The sequence below is a fragment of the Cinclus cinclus genome, chromosome Z (assembly GCF_963662255.1).
Source record: "Cinclus cinclus chromosome Z, bCinCin1.1, whole genome shotgun sequence".
Taxonomy (NCBI): Eukaryota; Metazoa; Chordata; class Aves; order Passeriformes; family Cinclidae; genus Cinclus; species Cinclus cinclus.
This window is the reverse complement of record NC_085084.1, coordinates 64,720,483-64,729,384: the sequence shown is the minus strand read 5'-3', so window position 1 is coordinate 64,729,384 and position 8,902 is coordinate 64,720,483.

Sequence of the window (8,902 nt, the reverse complement as noted above, 5' to 3'; positions counted from 1 at the left end):
AGAAAGAAAGAAACAAACAAACAAGAAACCAGAAAAAAATAATTCCAATACTTGGGAAACTGGACACCCAAAGTGGGTTATAGCATTGAACTGCAAGACTAAGTTCTGATATATTAAATTTTGAAATTTGAGACCTATTAACCTGTTTAAAGTGTTTTGAAAATATTAGTGATACTTGCTTACTATTTGAGAATGCTTACATACCTTTGTGTCAACTTCCATAACAATCTGAAAGTTAGTAAAGCAATTTACTTAGCATAATTTTTAAAAGCGCAGGAGATATGACCAGGTTTAGATGTTGATTTGCTTGTTATTTCATCAAGAATTATAGTATCAGAAATAGCAGAGCAAATAAAGTTGCAGAATGTATTTAGCCCTATGTGCAAAACCCCTATACATTGCATTATGGACCTGTTTTAAAATGCTGAGCTTTTTTAACAACAGAAACCGGAATTACAAACAGTTTTTCTGTTGGCACTGTCATCCTGGTTAGTAATTATTCAATTTCAAAAGCAGAAAATCAACAGCAATTCTGTGGAGTTATTATTATTATTTATACATTACTGCTTTTATATCTTATAATTTTTATACTTTATTATTTTATACTGTCATTAGCAAATAAAGTAGTAGAGGATGATGAGAAAGAGATGTAAAACTGTTTGGAAAAAAAATAGAAGGACCTCAGTCATGTGCATTAAAGCTCATTTCTCAGGACAGAAAGTACATTCTTTCTTTGCGGTAAAGAAAGATCTCTGTAAGATACAGAGATCTTTATTACAAAAGTTGGCAATTAATTATAAGGTCAAATAAAGATTTTATTCCTTTTTCCTCTTCCTTTGTTATAAACTGCTTTCAGAAGATACTAGTTTGACCTTAAGGCTTCAGGCTACTACGATCCAAGATCTTTGCAAAGCACTCAACAATTAGATTGTGATTTTTCTCCTCTTCATAGACAAATTGTAGGTTTCCTGCATGAATTAATCTTAAAATTATCTGTTTTGTTTCTTCACTTTTTTACTTTACACTTCACACCTTTCTTGATTTTTTTTATTGCTGGAGCCCGCAGCGAATAAAGGGAAACACTGCATATATTTTTTTAAAAGGTGAATGGGATCCTGGGAACTAGCGACCTGTCAGCCTCACCTTGCCACTGTTTCCCTCTCTAAACTGGAGAGAAATAGATTTGATGGGTGGACAGTTAGATGGATGGTGACCTGCAGAAGGTCAACAGTCCAAATGAAGATCAGTGATGACTGGTGTCCCTCAGGGGTCTGTAATGTGGCACTACTGTTGGGTATCTTCTTTAGTGACATAGATGGAGAGACCAAGCACAGTCTCAGCAAGTTTTCAATGACACCAAGCTGAGGGGTGTGACTGAAACACCTGAGTGATGGGATATCATCCAGAGGGATCTGGACAACCTGGAGAAGTGAGTCCCCATGAACCTCAGGAAGTCCAACAAGACCTAGGGCAAAATTTTTCACCTGGGCTGGGACAGCCCACAATATCAATACAGGCAGGGGGATGATCAGATTGATTGTTTTCTTAGGTTAAAGTACAGGTTAGTTCTTCATTTTTTTTTGTATGAGAAACTAGTACAAAGCATCCTTGACTAAGGTATGGTTCTTTATCTGTCAATTTTGCGTGCTTTGATAAATGCTTTTAAACACAGGACTGTGCTTTATCTTTACGTGTCAGGTCAAGGAGGTAAATATCTGGCTAATAGGGTTGTAATGATCTCTGTTTTTCTCCTCTCCCCTTCCTCAAAAATCTACAAGTCTATGTTTGACAGTGACCTGTCTACCTTTCTCTGAGTTTAAGTGGTAACATTGTAAACAAGTAGATGAAATTCCTAATTCTGAATGTAGAAAGCCCTCTTTCAATAAATGTTCCTTAAATGGTAGCTTTCTCCATGTTGGCAACATCAGCAACCCTTCTGATTTAACTTACAGTGAATAGTTCTAAAATATATGGTAGATAGATCATTTATATATGTCCAGTTCCAAAATATATCTTGTTTGATTATACAATGAAATATGTTATAGAAGTATTCATCTTGGTTCAAGGTAAACAAAATGTCCAAAGTATTATCTGAATATATGAGTTGAAAGGTAAAGAGAAATAAAATAAAAATAATTTGATCAAATTTTAGTCTCTTGTTTACAAGTGGAGTAATAATATTGCTATTTCCTGGTATTTTTCCTTAGCATATCTGCACAGCTTGTTTCCTCCAAACTAGAAGCGAAAGATAAAAAGACACAATGCTAGTCCAGATTTACACAAATTAAATCCTACCTAAATTTTTGTGACATGTTATTTTCTAGCTCACTACCAAGGCCACAGTATTTGATCAAATGCTGTACAAAATCCAGGCTCATAAATGGGACAATGATGTAGAACATTTAATAGGCCTGTAACCACTTAGGTGGAGGCCTGATTAATCTGTTCACAAGAAGCACATTCAAACAGATTTCATCTTGCAAGGGAGCCACTTTTTTGTGAGACTGCAACTGAAGACACACCTTTGTCTAGTTTTCACTGCTCTGAAATAAAAATTCTATTTCCAATTTAAACTAAAAAATTAGCAGAAGCTTATTAAGAATGCAGATACTCCCTTCATTAAGAATGCTCCAGGAATGTCTTGTTTTTCAGTCTTCCATATCTGATCATGGGAAGTTGTATCAAACACCCTGTGAGACTACTCCTTGCATACAAGGTCATCCCTTTCCACTTAATTTTTTCTATTTTTAGAGAGGGATCAGACAAGGTGTTCATTCCTCAGAAGCCCTTGATTTGGCTTCTTGTTTGCAAATGGGCACTGAGTAAGCTGCTGGCTCCTCTGATGGGCTTGTCGGTCTCCCCATCCTGCCATGGTCTCTTCTGTGCTCCTTGGTGTTTGTTTTGTCGCACTTTGAATAAGAAACAAAGAAATAGGCAACGAATTTGAAAAATAATATTCATTTTTAAGGATGCTATTTAATTGTAGGATATCTAGAAGATTGCTACCTATAGTTTAAGCTTTCCATTTATCCTAACAGTCCCAAGCTGCAACGATGCTGACAGTTACAAAAGCACAGTTGGAAAACAGGAAGTAAAGTGAAGATAAAGTAGTACTTAAAAAGGAAAGTTACATCTGGCTTTGCACCTTTTTTTTTTTTCTCACATACTACTTCTTTGCTCAGCTGATCTTAAAAGGCTTATACTTCGAACACACTCTGAGCTGTGTTTTTCCTGGGCTTGTCTTAGGCTTAGCTTGATCTCTTCAGAAAGCTTCTGCCTGTTTCAGTATCACGTAGCAAGTGACAGATATGTGATGATAAAGTAGCATTAGATGGGATAAGTATACATTTTGACTGTGGGTTTCAAGTGAAACCTCACTTGGACACGGAGAGTAAGATTAGAGCCAAGTGTTTAATTTTTTTCTAAATCTCACAAGTTCTGGCACAAATAGTAGGGACTTAACTTCTACTACTTTTAGAATAAGACAGAGTTTAGTAACACACTATAAATTCAGCAAATACAACACCAAAGGATTTTTAGCTTCATCTTAATAGAGAAGACAATGAGCACATTATAAACATGCAAGGAGGGGAATCTTGCTTTACTGTCTTGGTCTAAATTTTCATGACATAAGGAAAAGGGAAACCATAATTGTTCTTCTCTAACTAACATAGAGTAAGTTTGACCATTAACAATTTATTTTTATTATGATTACTAAATTTTTCTTTTTTAACACCTTGTTCCTCAGGTGATCAGCAACTCAGCAAGACAGAAACTTTAGACATTTCACAGTTTTTTTACCACCTGGGCTTGCAGCATCTATAATTATTTGAACACTGAGAATAAAACTGTGACTAAACCTAGCAACATTTAAGCTACTGCTCTTTCAGTTTATTATCAGCTCTTTAAAAAAATGGCATCCATGTGAAAGCAGAGTATTAATAGAGTCTGATTCTCTGTCTGTCTTAACAGGGCTCAAAACAGCCAATCACACAGATGCAGATCTAAGTCTCCTAGGTTAACAGAGTTCAGTGATGACTATTTGAATTGCCTCTTAATGTGCACACATGCCAGAGCACTGCTTGATTTCAAAGCAAAGACTCAGTCAGAATGGCTTTATATTCTGAAAGGATCATCAGACCTGGTTAGTCAGACCAAATATTTATTCCTGCTCTGCTAATATCTGCATTATCTACAACCTCTGAAAGGTGGATTTTCACCAGGTACCAAATATTTGCTGCCTCTCACATCAGTGATGTGACCTCCCTTGTCATCCTGCAAGGAACATCAGTAAAAGTGCATTAGCTACCTGAAAACCAAGACTACCTCAGTTCTAAGTCATTGTAGTTCCAAAGGATTTATTTGCTCAGAGTTTGGCAGCACTGAAGTTCTGACAGGTGGCAGGTAGTTATGGGTTCCCAGTACTGTAGAACCAGACCAAGCCTATTTTACTGCCTGTTTGTTTTAAGCAGAGATCTAAAAAACAACTTGCCAGGGAAAAAGTGTTAATCTCCATCAATGATAAAGAACTTTTTCTTCTAACCTTCAAAAGGGATTGCAGACAGCAACTCTCCTGTATATCTTACCCTCTACTGAATGTCCCACAGGGTAAGAGATTAACTGTTAAAATTATGTACATAGTATTAAAATGATGAAATACATAGATATAAACAGAGAAAGAAAGCATATATTATAGGACTCCGCAACACCTGCATGGCCAGCCTGGGATCTGCCTTTATATCTTCCCAGTTGTTCTCATACAACTGTATTGAGTAAAACAGAATGTCTAGAATTGACTAAAAGTGATAACTTGCTCCACACAGATCCCCATAACCTAAAAGAATTTTCTGTTTTGCGAGCTCCAGATCAGACATGCTCTGTGAAATACAGGCATCTGTATGGATCACTTTATCACTTCAAGAAATCAGCTCATGACAGTACCACAAAGACCTCTTGAAAAAGTTTTGGGACCAAATTCCTATTCACTAGAACTGTATGTTCAAACCTTAAGTCACAGGAACATCATCAAGAGTTTTAGCCTTCCTTCAGACAGAATTGCTCCAACGGGAATGCCAGAAACACCCTTCCAATCCTCAAAGGAAACAACAAAGAACTCATCAACAGCCTTCTGTAACCTCCCCCTCAGAAGCCTTCCAGCAGGGACAGGCACACAAAGGCAGTTTTTAGAGGAAATGGAGGAGCGTGAATAAACCCAGTTTACAGCTTGACAACTACTTTTATCGGTTTTAGAAAGCGCCTGAGGTTACCTAGGACAAATGGTTTCCCAAAACTCTCAGCAGGTTTCCAGACTTCTCAAACCTATCTATATTTCCAAAGCCCAGCTGGAGTATGACTGATGTTCTACTTTTGTTTCACAAGAATTTTGGAGTCTCTGATATGCAAATGTGCAAGTACTTGATTGTTTTTATACAGTCTATCTGTTTAACACTTTTTACACAGCTGAAATGACAGAACCAAACCAGGCAGCAACACATCAGAGAGACTATTGGAGTACAATATCCGAAGAGTTTGTTAATTAAGTAAACATATGACTGCACCTCACATGTATTATCAGTTCACTTCCATATGCTTTTTGACTTAGCCATGCAAAATTAGTATCTCAGAGTTCCATTAAACAGAAACAACAGGTTTGTTCCAGTCAACTCTTCCAGTCAATTTCATCCATGCATCAGTTTAACGTTCCCTCTTTGCTGTGATATCACTGACTTGTGTCTGTCTCTGCTGGCTTCTATATGTGAGGAACACGGTACAAGAGTAAGAATTATGGCCTGCCTAGAGCAAGTTCTTAATAAATTTAAAAGAGGATGTGCTGCGGGTTACAGAGAACAGAAGGATGAGCTCAGTATTGATAGAGACAGCCTAAGGGTTCATCAGGGCTGAGATTCGTTTTTTCTTAGGGCAAAGGTAAGATCCAGAGGTGAACATGACAACAGAGAAGAAAGTAACCCTGTCCAGATAGAGGAACAAGTTTCTGACTCAGTCTAAACTCATTGATTTGACCTTGAGAAATATCAGGTAGCACAAAGTGCAGCATATGTAAATGAGTATTTAAAATGAGCTCACTCTGAGATAAGTAGTTCCATTAATAGATATTTATAAAAGTATTTTTTTACTCTGTGCTAACCAGAAAGCAGTGTAAATGCATCTTGTGATACTGTGTTGATTCTTGCTAAGCAACATGAAACTTGTAACTAATCTGAAAAGAGGAGGATTTAAAAATAAATGTAGAATCATGCAATGTATATAATTTGGCCCTTGGTTCCAGGTACAAATTGAATGAAGTGCTTATAGCTTTTAAGGCTTAAATATGACCATCAGATTGCAAAAAATAAGTTATAAGTAACTTTGTAATAAAAACATTCCTAAGCTGCTTTCCAAAAGATTTTAACAAAAAATTAACAGCAAATTATACCTGTGACAAGGCAGCAACCAGTACAGCTGGAAGTTCCCAGAGCTGTGTATAACATGGATGCAGAACTTACACAACTACCAGTAAAAAGATAACTTCATGCTTGGCTGTGCTCATTTACATATGACCTTGGGAATGTTGGTGAACTTTCTGTAGCATTAACTGATTTCTGTTAAATGCGTCAAAGTACATTAAAGGACAGAGTGAGGCTTAACTGATATGAGACCCTAACTGGTTTTAATATTTTTGTGCTGTCAATAAACTGTAATTGCATGTTTGCTATGGGTCATGTTGAAAAAATTTATTTCAAAGTTGTTTCTGCAAATAATGATTTGTGAGTATATTTCCTAGTGCATGTATATATTTTTAAAGACTGCTAACAGCTTTTAAAGACTGACTTGTGATTTTAGTTCTGTCAGAAATGTTGTGATGCTTTTTGTGTGTTGAAGTTGAAATTCCAACATATTCTTCAAACGTCTTCACCCTAGCACTTCTTTAACAGATGCCTGTCAGAAAAGTATATTCAGTCTGGAACCTCATGTAGGTTTTCTCTTAAATAGAAGAAAAAGGAGACAAAATCATTTGGGAAAGATCGCTATCAGTTTATAATGAACAACACCAAAGAAAACTCAGTTCTTTATCTAACTTATTTATGTATAAGTTTCTAAGATGTATTGCCTTGTGTTGAGTTTTCAGACCTAACTGTTTGTTAACAGTTTTGGATGAATCACAGGAGTACCCAGATATCATCATATCAGCACAGTACTTCATCAAATACTGACATATGAAAATGGGTCAGATTATCCACCCAGAAAAATCATTCTTTTCCTTGTATGTTTACTTCAACACTGTTATGTACTTATATGGAATTGTTATTTAATCACATTATTGCCAAACTGGCTATAACATAATTCACCTAGCACTGACCAACTACAGAACAAAAATTAAACAAACATTTTGCTGTTCTTAATTTTTTTCCTATGGATCTGAGCTTCTGAAGCCAGCAGGTCACTTGGATTATATATACAATGTTGATAATTGCATTCCTTAAATCTACAAAATGCAGCAAAGCTCACTATTTTCCAAAATAACTTTAAAAACAATTGCAATTACTGCTCAGACATTTTCAAACACAGCAGGCTATTGGCTTAGACAGTGATGGAAACCCTAAAAAAAAGATAAATATTTTGAAATGCACTGTAAATCAAATTTGTGCACTGGACTTAGAATGGATTATCTGCCTCTAAACAGCAAAAGATGTTTTAGCTTGAGGGTTTTTTTCCATGCTTATTTACTAGAAACGATTTTTAATTGTGTCTGTGTGATTTATTTCTTTTTTTTCTGAAGCTTTTTAACAGTTGCTTTGTAATAAATGCTCTACTATAATTAGTTTTACATACTTTACTCATTACATTTACTGATGCACAGGAATCCACTGTTTCTCAACCTTTTAATAAAAAGTACATTTTTTAGCTTAAAAAATGATCTGGAACAATGCTATGTCAGCCTCAAGCTGCTCTGCAAGTATTTATAGCAGATGTATCTATAGTCTCAACTGAGCAAATTTTGATGATGTAATTAACAGAGGCCTTGATTAAGAATGAGACCTTGAGGAAGATTAATATATTATGTTCTACTGTCTTTTGGTATTGTATTACCAAAAAAAGTTAGCCACTGTTTCTACCCATCATTCCAGAAAGTGTTTGGGGGGAATAAAAATCAGCTCAAATGGAAGCCAAAGGCACTGGTTTTGTGTATGTCCACTCAAGCCTGGTTATGACTTTGGGCCAGATTCACCTTCACTGACATAGCAAGACTATTGTAGGATGAAGACAACACTGCTTGTGTACCTTGTGAGGAATCCTTCAACAGACCACAAGCTCAGGTTCACTGGGCATCTTCTTAAAAGAAGTTATTTAAGTAAACTGGATTGATGCTGGTGGTTTACTAATCAGTACAGAGCTGGCATTGCAGCCTTCTCCTTCCTAGCAGATCACAAAGAGAACATCGGCAGTTTACCTTGGATTCTGAGAGTTTCCAGCTGAAGAAACTCTTAGAATTCCATCCCTTAGAATGACCCAGAAGGAAGCAGCATTTTGCTAAGTCAGGTCATTATTTTTATAAAATGGTAGTGAAAGCTGCAAGTTCTACAAAAGTTGCCTTCTCTGAGAAAGATACCTATCACTTTCTTAGGAGTATAATTGAGTATTTAGTTCTTAATCAGTTAACACTTGTAGTATTATAACGTGTTAAAATATTTGTGTTTTCTACTGAAAGACTGTTCAGTTGCATAAATCTAACTATTGAGTTTCCTACCTTTGTTCTCCCCTTAGAAAGCGATTTTCTGGCTTTCTTTAGTATACAGAACAGGAAAATATGAAACAAATAAACAAATCATAAGACTTTTAAAAAGGCTAATTAGAGAATGGTAACTCAGAAATTTGATTTTGATTTGGTGGTTTATTTCTCACA